General features: G+C 41.1%; 1 long non-coding RNA gene and 1 pseudogene across 1 annotated transcript; both read left to right on the top strand.

The window, feature by feature from the left end:
- The first annotated feature begins 3,964 nt into the window (after positions 1–3,964).
- LOC143274271 (large ribosomal subunit protein eL30 pseudogene) lies at positions 3,965–4,510 on the top strand (annotated as a pseudogene).
- A 1,120-nt stretch (positions 4,511–5,630) lies between these two features.
- Positions 5,631–14,984, top strand: LOC143274273 (uncharacterized). Its single transcript, XR_013052810.1, has 2 exons — positions 5,631–6,652; positions 14,849–14,984. It is a non-coding gene; the product is annotated as an uncharacterized LOC143274273 (long non-coding RNA).
- The last annotated feature ends 946 nt before the right edge of the window (positions 14,985–15,930 follow it).

Genomic DNA, 15,930 nt, shown 5'->3' on the forward strand with positions numbered 1-15,930 from the left:
ATAGCAACAGGGTTAACTTCTGACCAAAGTTAGGGAGTAAGGGAGTTAGCAAGGCATCTGTTCTGGTCTCACAAACTCTTTGTGGGGGGTAAACTGAGGCAGAGCAGCAGCTCTCTTTGGAATCTGTACTGTGTGTGTTTATGTACTACTTATACATAACATGAGATCTTGGAAAACAAAAAATAAAATTTTAATATTTTGGGTAGGGAATAAATAAGAGTAGAAGTCAATGGAATGGCAACAGAAACAATAAAGAAACCCTGAACCAGACCTGACTCTGCCGGATCAACTGAACAGCTGGACACTGGCTGTGCTGGTTACGAACTTAAGGAAAGAAGACACAAATCTCTGGTGTCGGGAAGAAGACACCAGTGCATATCAATTCATGTTTGTTTGTTTGTTTTAAACTTTAGGTCCAGCTGGGCGGTGGTGGCACAAGCCTTTAACATCAGCACTCAGGAGGCAGAGGCAGGCGGGTCTCTGTGAGTTCAAGGCCAGCCTGGTCTACAAAGCCAGTTCCAGGAAAGGCGCAAAGCTACACAGAGACACCCTGTCTTGAAAAAACCAAAAGGAAAAAAAAAAAAGATAAACTTTAGGTCCCAAAAGCTTTGCCAATAAAATTTTATAAATCATAAATGTTTTACACTAATTCTATATAAACTCTTTCTAGGAAATAGATGAGCGACTGCCTCAACTTGTATGTCCTGCAGCAGCCTAGAACCAAAACCAAACATAAGAAAACAAAATTGTAGAGCAACACTCCTCATGGAGATACAAAAATCCTTAAGATTTTTAGTGGTAGTACTGGAGAGAACTCACGGTCTGGAGTACACACTTCCTAGAAGAGCTTAGGAATCTGGCCAGTCCATTGCCACATCAAAGTCTGTATCAGTCAGTCACAAGGCACCAAATGAGCGATACTAAATACAGAGAAAAAATTTGAAAGTTTGAGCCCAGTGTGGACCAAAGTTCAGTTCCTATCACCAGTGTCAGATGGCTCACAGCAATCTATAATTCCAGCTCCAGGGGATCCAATATCTACTTTTTGACTTCACAGGCACCTGAACTCAACATGTACAAATCCTCACACAGATGCACATAAACACATAATTTTTTTTTAAAAAAAAGTTTTAAAAAGGTTTTAACAAATGAAAACCAGTGATATATAAATAGATCATGTATCATTACCAAATGTGCGTATCACAGAGTACATGCTTCATTAAAAAATGGTCCATTTAAACCACTATATTCTCATGTTGAAAAGTTTTATAATTTTTTAATAGCTTAAAAATATCATTTGACAAAAATTCAACAGTCACTCATGATAACTCACAGCCAAGTGAAGGGCTAGAGAGATATCCCAGTGATGAAAGATACTTGCTGCTCTTGCAGAGGACCTGAGTTCAGATCCCAGCACCCACATGGTGGCTCACAACTATCTATAACTCTAGTTCTAGGGGATCTGATGCCCTCTCTGGCTTCCAGAGGTACCAGGCACACACAAGGTGCACAGACATGCACTGGGCAAAACAACTACATACATACAATCTTAAAGTTTTTCTTAAGATTTAAAAAAGTCCTCATGGTGATCTGTGAACTGCTGATTTCTGAACATGACATGGCAGTTGCACACACAGACCCACACCATCTGTGGTTACCTGCATAAGACCCACACAAGATCAAGACAGTAAACATTCCAGCATGGGTGGGGAGGGGCTCACAGGTCCCCACTTGCAGCTGAGGAATTGTTGGCAGTTAATGGCTGCTGAGAAAGGGAGAATCATTTTCTTTGTGGGGTGTGGCCATTTGTAGATTGCCAACGCTCCAGTGGGTGGCCTCACACTTGAGAAGGAATTTGGACTCCGTATGTTGCCTTGAAAGAGGAGGAGGAGAAGGAGACATGGAGTTGGGAAAGGTCTAAGCAGAGTGGAGGAAAATATATTGGACACAAGTATGAAATCCTCAAAGAATAAATAAGATATTCTAAAAGGTCTTCAGAGTCTGGAGAGATGGTGCAGCAGTTTATTTAAGAACACTTGCTGCTTTTCCAGAGGATCCAGGTTCGGTTCCCAGCACCCAAGTGGTGGCTCACAACCATCGGTAATTCCAGTCTCAATGGATCTGGTGCCTTCTTCTGACCTCAGCCAGCACCAGGCATGCATGTGATCCATATACACAGAGACCGGCAAAACACCCATACACACAAAAATTAATATGTTTAAGTGTGAAGATCTTCAAGTAAGAAAAGGTGTCTACAAATAATATCCATTACACTTTACAGTGAAAGTCTGAAGCTTTTTCCTCTAAGACTAGGAACAGAGAGAGCAGGTCATAGCTCCGGCTGTTAGACCCGTTTCTTGTAGGCAGATTTTTCTTTGGACTGCCAGCTCTCTCTCTCTCTCTCTCTCTCTCTCTCTCTCTCTCTCTCTCTCTCTCTCTCTCTCTCTCTCTCTCACACACACACACACACACACACACACACACAAGCACAGAGACTTATTGTTAATTATGAAAGCTCTGCCTACAGCTTAAGTTTGTTTATAACTAGCTCTTATTACTTAAGTGAACCCATTTCTGTTCATCTGCCACGTGGCTCGAGGCTTTGACCTCCCCTTCTGCATGTCTTGCTCTCTCTGCATTCCTTTCTTCCTTTCCAAATCCTCTCTGTCCCCAGAAATCCTGCCCAACCTCTTCCTGCCTAGATATTGACCATTCAGCTCTTTACTGAACCAGTCACAGTGACACATCTTCACACAGCGTAAAGGAATATTCCTTAATTATACCACATTTTATCCCATCAGTCCACTTTACCCTTCTTCTTCTCCTTCTCCTTCTCCTTCTTCTCCTTCTCCTTCTCCTTCTTCTTCTTCTTCTTTTTCTTCTTCTTCTTCTTCCTCCTCCTCCTCCTCCTCCTCTTCTTCTTCTTTTTGTTTTTTTTTTTTGTTTTTGTTTTTGTTTTTTGAGACAGGGTTCCTCCATGTAGTTTTGGTGCCTGTCCTGGATCTCGCTCTGTAAACCAAGCTGGCCTCAAACTCACAGAGATCAGCCTGGCTCTACCTCCCAAGTGCTGGGATTAAAGGCGTGCGCCACCACCTGGCCACTTTACCCTTCTATTTCCTACCCGATCCTGATCTTCTTAAGGATGAGTCTGTATTTATTACTTCTTGCATAAGTATTGGTTGATAACTCATTAAGAGATTATGAATTAATTACCAGGGATATAAGGTAACTGAGCCATCTTTCCAGCCCACCTGCACTGTTCTTGTTCAGTATATGACTTGAAGTCTTAGTGAAGCAGTAAGTCAAGGGAAAGAAATAAAAGTGATACAAATAGGAAAGAAAACTTTGAATTAGGTCTGATAAACTCATCCAGAAAACTGCAGAATATAAAATCAAAATATAGAAAATAGTAGCTTTTCTTGCTACCAATAACAGTTATTGAGCAAGAAATCAAGAAAAAAATCCCATTCATAATAACTTAAAAAACAAAGACAAAACAAACAAAACCACTCTTGGATTAACCTAACAAAGGAAGTGAAAGACCTCCACTATAAAACTTTAGACACTGATCTGGGCATGGTAGCACATAGTTGCAGTACCAACACATGGCTGGGCTGAGGCTAGATGAAGAAATCCAGGGTCATCCATGGCTATAGAGTGAGCTAAAGGCTAGCCTTGATTACGTATCTGTCTCTAATGAAATATGAAGAAAGAAATCGAAGAAGACACTAGAAGATGAACATGGTTGATAGAATTAAAATTGTAAAGTGGTTATAATACCCAAAACCATCAAAAGATTCCAAACACTTATAAAATTCCAGTGACTACCTTCACAGAATTTGAAAAAAAAAATTATAAATTTCATGTGGAAACCCAGCAAAATGCTAAATATACACCTATCCTGTGCTTAGTAATTCTACCAATAGATATGTAGCTTCCAAAACTGAGGGCATATATTTACAAAAGACATATGCAAGCCTTTCTCATTCTCAGGCCATGTTGGCTGTTGCCCTAGGTTGGGAGTCATCTTTCACTTAAAGCAGAAAGCTGGTGACCACAAAGATGATGAAAAAGTCTTTGGCTTTAATCAACTATAGCTACGACCTTTTATGAAAAGCTGACAGTATGTGCTAGTGTGCAAGCTGACTCTGAAGATGATCAGATAGGGCAGAGTGCGACCGGTTATTCTTGCCAACAGCCTTGCTTAGAGAAAATCTGAAATAGAATACTACGTCACGTTGGCCAGAACTGGTGTCCTTCAGTACAGAGACAATAACACTGAGCTGGGCACAGCATGTGGAAAATCCTACACAGTGTGCACATTGGCTGTCACTGATCCATTCATTCTGACAGTGTTTGGAGCATGCCAGAACATACTGAAGAAAAGTGAGCCAGGAAAGCATTTCCTTAACAAAGCTTGTCCACAAAACAAAACAACAACAACAACAAAAGACAGATACAAGAACTTTCGTAGCCTTATTCTTCAGCTTTTTTTACATTAGCCACAAACCATGAATGACCTAAATGTCTATGAGAGGAAAAGGAATCTTTAACTGGTAAATTCAGACAATGTAACATCACACAGCAGATTATAAGAATGAGTTATTGGCACATATACCAACATCGTTTTACACACTGTGGTATGTAAGAAAGACCCCCCCCCAAAGAGTAAATAGTATCTAAATCCATCATAAATGTTAAAAATCACATACAGAATTAATTGACTATAACATAACTCAGAAGAGTGGTTATCTGGGAGGAGGTGGATACTGATTGGAAAGCTATGTAATGGATTCTTCCTGGCTGCTAAAAATGTTCTCTGTCTTGAGTTGGATATATTTGAACACACATAAAGCAATATTCAACAGGGGATCATGTGTACAACGGTTGTTTCATAAGATTTGATCATCTAGGGCTGGAGAGATGGCTCAGTGGCTAATAATGGCTATTCTTGTAGAGGACCCAAGTTTGGTTTCCAGCACTCACATGGCAGGTCACACAATGAGTAACTCTGGTTCCAAGGGATCCAATGGCCTCCAAGGACACTGTACACACATAGTGCACAGACATACATGACAGCAAATTGTCATACTCATAAAAATAAATACTGTAAAAAATTCTATTGCCTAGTGATTTTATAGCCATATTAGTTTTTGTATAGTCTATGATGTTCACATGTTGGAAAATTAACAGCACATTTCTTCAAATCTGTCCCTATAAATAAGCAACAGATGAAAAATATGCATATATACATATTTGTTGTTGTTGTTTGTATTACAGAAGAATGTGTCATGAACATTTCCTTTGTTTGTGAATGTTTTCTATCCTAAATTTTTCTACAGACATCCAGATTTTCCCATAGGCAGCTGATCTGTTCCTGCCGTGAACTGTGTATTCGTTATGGCAAACACAATCTGCTGCGGCTGACAGACCCCCATTAGTGCTGCAAAAATTTAATTCTCAGCCGAGCATTGGTGGTGCACACCTTTTGTCCCAGCACTGGGGAGGCAGAGGCAGGAGGATCACTGTGAGTTTGAGGCCAGCCTGGTCTACAGAGCTAGTTCCGGGACAGCCAGGGCTACATAAAGAAACTCTGCCTTGAAAACAAACACAATTATTTCTCAATGCAGGGCCAGCTCTTGTTGACGTGAATCTCTGACAGCTTGCACCTGTACTACCTGGATTATGAAGTCTCCTAGGCCATGGTAAAAATGAGGCTGGAGGATCGCCCATGCAGCTTTTAAGGACCAGACATGGAAATCGCTTACATCAGTTCCACCCACATCCCATTAGCCAAACTGCTAGGGAGGTTCCAGCCTAACTGCCTCAGCACCAGGGAGAAGAACACACATAGTTCCCTGCAGCTAGCTTCACTTTCCCTGCAGCTCTCCATAGGCTGTGGAGGTGTAGCTCAGTATGTCTGGCAGAAGTAAGGCCCTGGACTCGGTCTCCAGCACCACCAAAAGGTAAAAAACAAATGAATGTAAGGTTAGTGATGGACAGCAGAGAAGCGTCCCCCATCCCTAATATGTGGCAGATACAGGAAAAAAGAAAAACGTGGATGGAAGGAGAGGCCTCCTCAAATTCCCACACAGAGATAATTCATCATGTCCAGACACCTATCCCGAGAAGAAACATGGCCACCCTCCTCTCCTTCAATGCAGTAGTAATACATACGTATTGTAAACTAGGCTCACACCCGTAGCAGGGGCACTTACAGTGGGACAGCTGCTACCCAGTGTGACCGACTTCTGCCTGGGTGAGGACCATGAATCAGATGGATTTATGATGAACCTGTTTTTCCAGTTGTAAATGTTACTCTAATTATGTGGTTTAATTATCTATTACTCAAGTCTAAGAAATATAAGTTCCAAAATTCAAAGAAAAGTCTTCACCCCTTTGAAGAGCCACAGCTAGGCCTGCTTCACGGAAACGTCAGGCAGGCCCACTGAAGCCTTGGGAACAGAACAGCTGTGGAAGTATGGCCGTGGAAGGGCCGGCTCACCCTGCAGCTGTGCCTGCCTCACCTTGCCCCACTCCAGCTTTGAAGTAAAATCAAAGGCAACGGCTGCCCTGCCATCCTGGTGCTCTTGGCCTGGAGAGTATTCATTTCCTTGGACAACTTGATTCCTGACCACCATGAAGAGTAAAGGTAGGCCTTGAGGGACCGTAGTTACTCCTACTGTTGTGTGTACACACACACACACACACACACACACACACACACACACACACAGAGAGAGAGAGAGAGAGAGAGAGAGAGAGAGAGAGAGAGAGAGAGAGAGAGAGAGAGAGAGAGCGCTTTACAGCTTCTTCTTATAGGTTTAATAACAGCGGATTGCTTGTGTGGTCACTCAGTGTTTGAACCTAGACAGGCCTTTTGGTCAAGACTGGTTCACTATACATTAAAAGATTAGTCAACATCTTTACATTTGAAATGTAAATGTTCAAAGATGTGTCATCAGTGAAACAGAGTCAAAGTGGAGGTAGTCACCACCCCTCCCCACAAAAGGGGAATAAAAATCTTAGCTGAAATGTGTTGATGTGCAGCTTCCCACACAGGTGGCAGTCATTAAGAACGGCCATCGGGTCCTGATGTCCGGCAGAATCTTCTATCGATCTCACACTCCAGCAGGAATCTTCAGCAGTAATTATTGTCCAGTCATATTTTCCAACCCAGACACTTCTGCCTTCATGAGACAATGAATCTCTGCCTCCATTGCTAGAGGACTGAGTTTACATGGAAAGGTTTAGAACAAATTTAGAGATAGGTAAATATCAGACAGAGAAGACCAATTTGCATTTTGTCTAGAAACAACTCCTGCACATTTATTCTTTAAAGTGTTTGTCATACTTTAAAAAAAAAAACTTAGTTATTTCAAATGGGAAGTTATAAGAAAACGTGCACATTTTAAATTGCTTGGAGATAAGAGTCTAAGCGGAGGATCTAGAAGGCAGGAGGACACATGGATCCTAACCGAGAGGGTGGAGATATGGTCTTTTACTTTTTTTTTTGTTTTTTTTTGTTTTTTTTGTTTTTTTGTTTTTTGGGACAGGGTTTCTCTGTGTCGCCCTGACTGTCTTGGAACTTGCTCTGTAGACCAGGCTGGCTTCAAACTCACAGAGATCCACATGTATCTGCTCTTGAGTAATGGAATTAAAGGCCTGCACCACCACTGCCTGGCCCTAGATGTGGGTTTTCTAACTCCAAGTGGATAGTGATTGGTGATTAAAGTCCAGATGGTGGTTAAGGTCCCCCTCTACCATAATGAAAAGGTGGGGGGTTTATCTAAGAGCACAAACTTCTGTAAGTGTGAACTTTAATTTGACTAAGAACATACACATACTTTATTTAGTTATGCAGTAAGAAAGCTGGATGTAAGCAGTGCACTGTGGGCATGGATGAATGATGCCAGCAAGCAAGCACCATCTTTCTCCTACACCATCTTCATGTCACCCTCAGTCTTGAAAGATCACAAGTAACCTTCCAATTCTGTATGTATGCTCTGGTAATACAAGGGCAGAATGATGACATTCAAGTCTTCCCTTTGCCAGATGCCTGCCTCCCTTCCTTATTTATTTATTTATTTATTTATTTATTTATTTATTTATTTATTTATTATTTATGCTGAGTATTGAGCTGAGGCCATTTACATGCTGGGCAAGCACTCTACCACTGAGCCACATTCCCAGCCCTGTCAGGTACTCTTAATGGGAAAAGAAAACTTCTCAAGTTTCTGTCTACATATAGTTCATGGTCCTAAACTGTGGCACATGGCTCTTCCCTAACGTCAGAGAAAAGAATTGGGTGTTTGATCTTCCCATAGAGAAGAAAACTAGAGAAAGAGGGATTAAATAGGCGTGTATTGACTTGGCCTCTAGTACCTCCTCCAGTATAATAACCCTGAGTACTAGAATGTTTGAATGAAGGTCACAGGAAGGTGGTAGCTTAGAAGAGAGTCTACAGATGAAGCAGGATGTTACAGTGCTGAGTAGAAAACTGGAGGATGGCAATATTGCTGAATTTGAGGGGAAGGAGTTTTAAACAGGAATTATCATCAGAAACTGAGTGGGTGGTTGCCACTTTAAATACTTAAAAGCTTATGTTATATTTTAGTGCTCAGCAGGTGACAGGAGAATTTAGAAAGAGCAAATGCAATGCAGCAGTAGGGACAGAAGCCATGTCAAAAGGAGTTCAGCGGAAATGGAAACGTGAGGAAGAAACAGTGAATGTAGACAGCTCTTTTGGAATGCTCACTGTAAAAGGAAAGACAGGAACAAAAAATCTGATTTAAAAACATCACTATGGCCGGGCGGTGGTGGCGCACGCCTTTAATCCCAGCACTTGGGAGGCAGAGGCAGGCGGATCTCTGTGAGTTTGAGGCCAGCCTGATCTACAAAGCAAGTTCCAGGAAAGGCGCAAAGCTACACAGAGAAGCCCTGTCTCAAAAAAAAAAAACAAACAAACAAAAAACCAAAAATCACTATGTAGACAAGGATGACCTTTAATCCTAAGTGCTGGGATTACAGGCATGCCCCTCCATGCCCAGTTTTACAAAGAACTTGAGATGCAACCCGGGCTTCATTCATGTTAGACAAGCATTCTACCAACCAAGCTACATCCTCAGCCAAAAACAAACTAAAATCTGAATTTCCCTCCTTCTCACCTCTTTCCTCTTCCTTCTCTTTTTTCTTCCTCTGCTCTTTCTCCTCTTTCTTCTAGTGCTGGGGGTAGAATCCAGCTGTACCAGCTGGGCAATGGTGGCACACGCCTTTGATCCCAGCACTGAGGAGGCAGAGGCAGGTGGATCTCTGTGAGTTCGAGGCCATCCTGGTCTACAGGGTGAGTTCCAGGACAGCCAGAGTTATACAGAGAAACCCTGTCTCAAAAAACAAAAGAAAACAAAACAACAACAACAAAAGAATCTCTGTCCTTCTCCTACTCTGTGCTGTTTCTTCTGTTCCTCCTTCCTCCCCTCTTTCTCCTCCGTCAGCCTGCGGGTGGAATCCAGGCCTCTTTCAAACCAAGCAAGGCCTCTGTTCTTACCATATTCAGGATCCTTGTGGCTCCTAACTTTAAACTCAACTCTGATAGCGTTTTTTAAAAAACGAATTTCCTTTACCTGACTTTAGCATCTCAGTTAATGGGATGATCCCCCATCGACCTAATGACTAAGGCCTGTGGACTGTCCGTCTGTCCATCCCTTCGTACTCCACCTCACTCTTTACACACTAAGAGCTCCCTAACTGGTCTTGCTGCCTCCTTTCTCAACACAGCATGCATGAGAATCCCCCTGCTGCCTCCCCAGACATGTCTCATCATCTCTCCCTTGCAACACCCATGCAGTCTCCTGACTGCGATACTCTTTCAAGTCTCCCGTTTCCCTACACGCTGATTCTGCAGCTTCACCTCATCACCACGTCTTTTTAAAACTCAGCTTTAGAGGTGCAGCATGCTCCTGAGACTGTTAAAAAAACATGTCTGAAACTGTTTGATGTCCTGAAGCTTCTGCTTTTTGATGGGTAGTTATGAGAAACTGTTTCATGTTCAGAAGCTCCTGCTTTTGATGGGTAGTTATGAGAAACCTCCTGTTAAGGCCACATCAAACTCAGAGTTACAGATGTTAGCAAATTGGAATTGGCTGGGTGAATATGGTAGCCCTGGCTGACCTGGACCTCAATATGTAGAGCATGAAGGCCTAGAACTCACAGAAATCAGCCTGCTACAGCCTCCCCAGTACAGGGATTAAAGGCCTACTCCTCCACACCTGACCTTGGTTTTGTTGTTGTTTGTACAGGGTTTCTCTGTGTAGCCCTGGCTGTCCTGGAACTCACTCCTTAGACCAAACTGGCTTCGAACTCAGAGATCTGCCTGCTGGGATTAAAGGGATACACCACCATGCCTGGGTTATTTGTTATATTTTTAAACAGAATTAGTTGCTTTAAAAAATCACCAATATGATATTGTTTCAGCCTTCTGAGTAGGAAGCCATAGATCCTCTCTCTATGACTGGGATGATCCAAGTGTTATGTGTATTTGCATTACATTATTTTATCAACTAAGTATCAGTCAAAAGAAACAGCTTAGTCTTCCAACCGAGCTTTCAAAGCTGTTACTGTGTTGCTACTGTTTGTTACAAAGACACTTTGCCTGTATTAAAAGGGATAACAGTAAGTGCTTTTTGTTGTTGATATCAAATGTTTACAAAGTTGGCAGTCAATAGCAACATTTGTCAAAGACTCTTTCTAAAATTATGCTTGTGATTTTTTTTTTAATCTAAAAGGGGGGTTTGGGGGGTTAGACAGACATCTCAGCAGTTAAGAGCACTTGCTGCTCCAGGAGGATTGGGGCTTAATTCCCAGCATTCACGCTCCGGGTGGCTCACAACTGTTTGTAACCCCAGTTCCAGGAGATTTAACACTTTCTTCTGGCCCCTGTACACACCAAACACGCACATAGTACACAGACATGCATGCATGCAAAACATCCATTTACATAAAATAAAAATATAAAAAATGAAACCTCACCCTAGATTATACCTATCATTAGCAATGTTATTTTAGAACTCTTCATTCCCACCCACCCACCCGCTCTTTCTCTCTCAGGCTCACGTAACCCAGACTAACCTCAAACATGCTATGTAGCTGAGGATGAACTTGAATTTCTGATCCTCCACTCTACCAAATGAATGTCTCCAGCTCCCCACAGCTCTATCTACCTCTGTCACAATTCCGTATTTATATTTTGTCAAGTTACTTTACTTTTTCTTTTTATTTCTGGGTGTGAGTCCAAAGATTTCCATACTTTAGGTATGTGCTCTACCAGTGAACTACACCCTTCATGTGGCAATCATATTTCTGCTATCCTTTATAAACTTATCTCTGAATGTTATCTCAAAAATAGACTTTAGTTTGTCCTTTTTTCAACCATATAAGTGAAATATCATAATCTATGATCTTTTCTATTTGTTTTTTTAATTAAAAAAACATTCATTTACCATTTATTTGCACATGTATGTGTCTATGTGGTGTGTGTCTATGCACATTCACCTGTGTGTGGGCACACGAGGAAACAACAGGTTAAAGTTAGGTATCTTTTTATATTCCAAGCCATCTCCCCAGTCCCTGTACTTGGTTTCTTCCAACATCATTTTGGTTAGATGTAACCATATTGCTGTAGGAAACTATAATTGCTTCATACTGAGTACTACTAGAGAATATTATTGCATGACTGTACCACAATCTGTTTATCCACTTTCCTGTTAATTGACATTTGGGTGGCTTCTGAGGTGTGGCTTGCAAATACTGCTGCTATGTGCACAGTCATGTGTTGCTTAACAACAGAGATATCATCTGAGAACATGAGTGATTTTGACATTATGTGACCATCAAAGAGAGTACTCATACAAACCAGATGGCTATGGTGTCACTGGGTAATACAACCTTTTTTTTTTTTTAAACAGCTTAAAAAAAGATTTTATTTTTTAAATCATGTGCATGCTTGTGTGTCTGTGTGTGTGCAAACAAGTACAGGTGCTCATGGGGGTCAAAAGAGGGTGTCAGATCCTTGGGAACGAGAGTTACAAACAGTTGTGGGCAGCCTAAGGTAAGTGCAGGAAACTGAACCGGGTCCTCTGGCAGCGTGGAAATATTCTTCCCCCCTTGGCCACCTCTCCAGCCCTGGTCAGTACACTCTTATAGACCACCAAAGACTAAAATAGTATGTGACACATGACTGTACTTGTTTTTCAATAGAGCGTGTATTTAGAAGTAAATCTCTGGGTCAAAGAAACAAGTAGTTCTATCATTTTCTTCAATAATCCTAGGTGCTTGCTAGGATTCACCTAGATTTTCTCTCAGCACTAATGAGTTCCATCCATACCATTATTTATCCTCTCTGATGTAGATATTACACTGGGACCTAAAGGCAATGCATCAGTTTGAATATGCTAACTATGATTTTCATATACATTTAAATTATATTTAAATATATTGTTATATTATACTTATGTCAATATGAACTTTGAATTTTCATTTTGGTAAAGTGCTTTTTTAAGTCTTGATCATTTTTTACTGAAATTTAAAAGAAATTATCATTATTAACTATTATCATTATTGAGACCAGTGTCTCATCATGTTAGCCCAGGCTGGCCTCAAAAGAATATGTAGTTTCAAATGATCTTGAATTTTTGATCCTTTTGTTTGTTTGGGTTTTTTTTGAGACAGGGTTTCTCTGTGTAGCTTTGCGCCTTTCCTGAAACTCACTTGGTAGCCCAGGCTGGCCTCAAACTCACAGAGATCCGCCTGGCTCTGCCTCCCAAGTGCTGAGATTAAATGCGTGCGCCACCACCGCCGGGCGAATTTTTGATCCTTTTCCCTCTGCTGAGCCTTCTGTCTCTGCTTTCTGGGTGCTGGGGCTACTGGTGTGCAACACCACACCCAGTTTTATGCAGTCCTGGGGATGGAACTCAGGCTTAGAGCACATTAGACAAGCCCCCTGCCAACGGAGTTGCCTCCCCTAAGGGCAGACATTGTTTTTTGTTTTGTTTTGTTTTGTTTTCAAGACAGGGTTTCTCTGTGTAACAGTCCTGGCTGTCCTGGAACTCACAGAGATCTGCCTGCCTCTGCCTCCCAAGTGCTGGGATCAAAGGCATGCGCCACCATAGCCCCACATGGGTAGACATTCTTAATCACACTGCAGTCATCTCTGTAAGTCCTTCCCTTTGTTGTTGGTGCTTTGGTGGGTATTTATAAGGCTTTTCCTAACACAAAATCCTGACCACACACTTCCAAAATGGCTTTGAGGAGAAACATCTGTGAACGAGTAATGTACTCCTCCCTCAGCAACTCAGTTCAATGGAAAAGGATCCTTTGAAAAAAATTTCCTGGGTCAGACACCCAACCTGGATCAGGCTACAGAAAAGCCTGATCATTATCCCTATTTGTCCTAGAATAATATATAGAACATAATAATGTTTCATTGTTGTGGAATATTTGTTTAACTATGCAAAGATATATTGCCACCACTGCCCAGCTAAGCCTCCATGTCCTTATTTGGACATGAGCTGGTTGGTGGCTCAAAGAAATTCCCACTACATCCCATCCATCTCCAGGTTACCTGTCATAGATCACTACACACACTCTGATGACACTTCGTGTGTCTTTTCACTCACATTTCTCTAGTATATCTGCACACTGAAACTGGTAGTATGTGTGTCCCTATATTCTTTGCATGGTAATCTTTATTTTTTATTATTATTATAATTATTATTAATTGAAACAGGGTCTCACTATGTAGCCCTGGCTAGCTTAGAACTCTTTATGGTGACCAGGCTGGCCTTTAGTGTGTGCCACCACACACACCTGGCTTAAAAAAAATCATTATTTTGAGCCAAGTGTTGGAGGTACCCGCTTTTAATCCCAGCACTCAGGAGGCAGAGCCAGGAGGATCTCTATGAGTTTGAAGCCAGCCTGGTCTACAGAGTGAGATCCAGGACAGGCACCAAAACTATACAGAGAAACCCTGTTTCGAAAAAAAAAATTAATTATTTTGATTCATATTTAGATCTATGATCTACATGAAATTGAGTTGTGTTTTGTGTAAGGTAGCAATCACAATGGAATTTTGTTTTGTGTTTTGAGACATGGTGTCACACTGAGGCCACCCTGGCTTGGAATTCATTATGTGGCCCAGATGAGCCTTGATTCATGATAACTATTTTGTCTCCATGTAATTCATTAATAAGAAAAAAATATCTATCTTTCTACCAATGCTTTATGGCATCAACTTGGTAAAAGAAAAAAAAATAAGTTCATGGCACTGGAGAGATGGCTCAGGGGTTGAGAGCTCTGGTTGTTCTTGCAGAGGACCTGGGTTTGGTCCCCAGCATCCACAATGGGGCTCACAACCTTCTGTAACTCCAGTTACAGGTGGATCGGCCATACTTTTTTTGGCCTCTAAGAAAAGTGCTTGCATGTGCTTACATACAAATAAGCCAAACACTCATATGCATAAAATAAAAATAAGTCTTTAAAAAACATCAAGTTCATGGACCTGTTTTGGTTTTCTCTATTTTGTCCCATTGGTCCATTTTCAGTATCTGTTAGTACCACACTCTACAATAATACTGATATACCAATATTTATATGTATAATTCAGCTATTATTTGGCTTAAACGGGCTTATTGGGAAATGTTATCATTTTTCCTATTTTCTACAGAGAAAATATTTTCCAGTTTCAAATAACCCTGGATTTTTGAATTATAAACTGTTTTTATGTTAAAAAAAAAACACAATAATACCGATACACATCGCTCAAGTGCTGATTGTCATTTTTTTCTTTAAACAGTTTTGGTAGCATGAGTGAGGCCTGAATTTGATCAAGAGCAAGAGAGAGCGACAGCAAGAGTGAGAGACTGATTATTCTTAGACTTTGCGTCCCATATAAAATCCAAATGAATTCCTCTAATCATACTACAAATAAAGAGGTTAGTGTTTTGATTGTAATTATATCGAGTAAGTAAGTTTGGAATGAACTGATACCTTTACAGTATTGATTGTTTTACATCTATGAACTGGATGTCTCTCCCTTTATTTAGGTCTTTAATTCTCCTGATACTGTTTCAGTTTCCCATGTAGTGACTCCCACAGGTTAGTCTGTTTCAAGACACTCGGCATTCTTTATGATATTGTGAATGAATGTGTGTGTGTGTGTGTGTGTGTGTGTGTGTGTGTGTGTGTTTAGAGACCTGGAACCAGATTTTGTGACTGGATATTGGTAATTTTAAATAGTAAGTTTGGGTTTCGTTTTGTCTTGCTATGTAGCCCAAGCTGGCCTGAAACTCCTTATCACTCCTGCTTGGCTTTCTGAGTTTTGGAGTGCAGGAATGCACTGCTACACCCAGTGTTACTGTTTTTGTTTCTCCCCAGATTTTATTTTGTTCAAAGATGGTGCAATGAAATGTCATTGGTTATTCTATATTGATACTGTGTCCAGAAACTTGACAAATCATCCCCAAATCCCAACAACCTTTACTGATAACATCTAGATAGAGGCTTGTGAATCTATTGTTATGGCCCCACCCTCCCCCCACCCTGCCCAGTGGCTGCTTTGCTATGAAGTCACTATGGTGGTATGTCTCACCTGGAGGCACAGGCCTATCAGCCCTCTCCGTATATCTCTCCTTCCGGTGTCTTTTGCTTTTTATAAGGCTTTATTTTTCTTTCTTTCTTTCTTTCTTTCTTTCTTTCTTTCTTTCTTTCTTTCTTTCTTTCTTTCTTTCTTTCTTTCTTTCTTCCTTCCTTCCTTCCTTCCTTCCTTCCTTCCTTCCTTCCTTCCTTTCTTTCTTTCTAAATAACTGGTTAACTAATTTTGGTTTTTCAAGACAGTGTTTCTGTACATACACTGGCTGTCCTAGAACTTGCTCTGTC

Source organism: Peromyscus maniculatus, chromosome 7, assembly GCF_049852395.1.
Source record: "Peromyscus maniculatus bairdii isolate BWxNUB_F1_BW_parent chromosome 7, HU_Pman_BW_mat_3.1, whole genome shotgun sequence".
NCBI classification, from domain to species: Eukaryota; Metazoa; Chordata; class Mammalia; order Rodentia; family Cricetidae; genus Peromyscus; species Peromyscus maniculatus.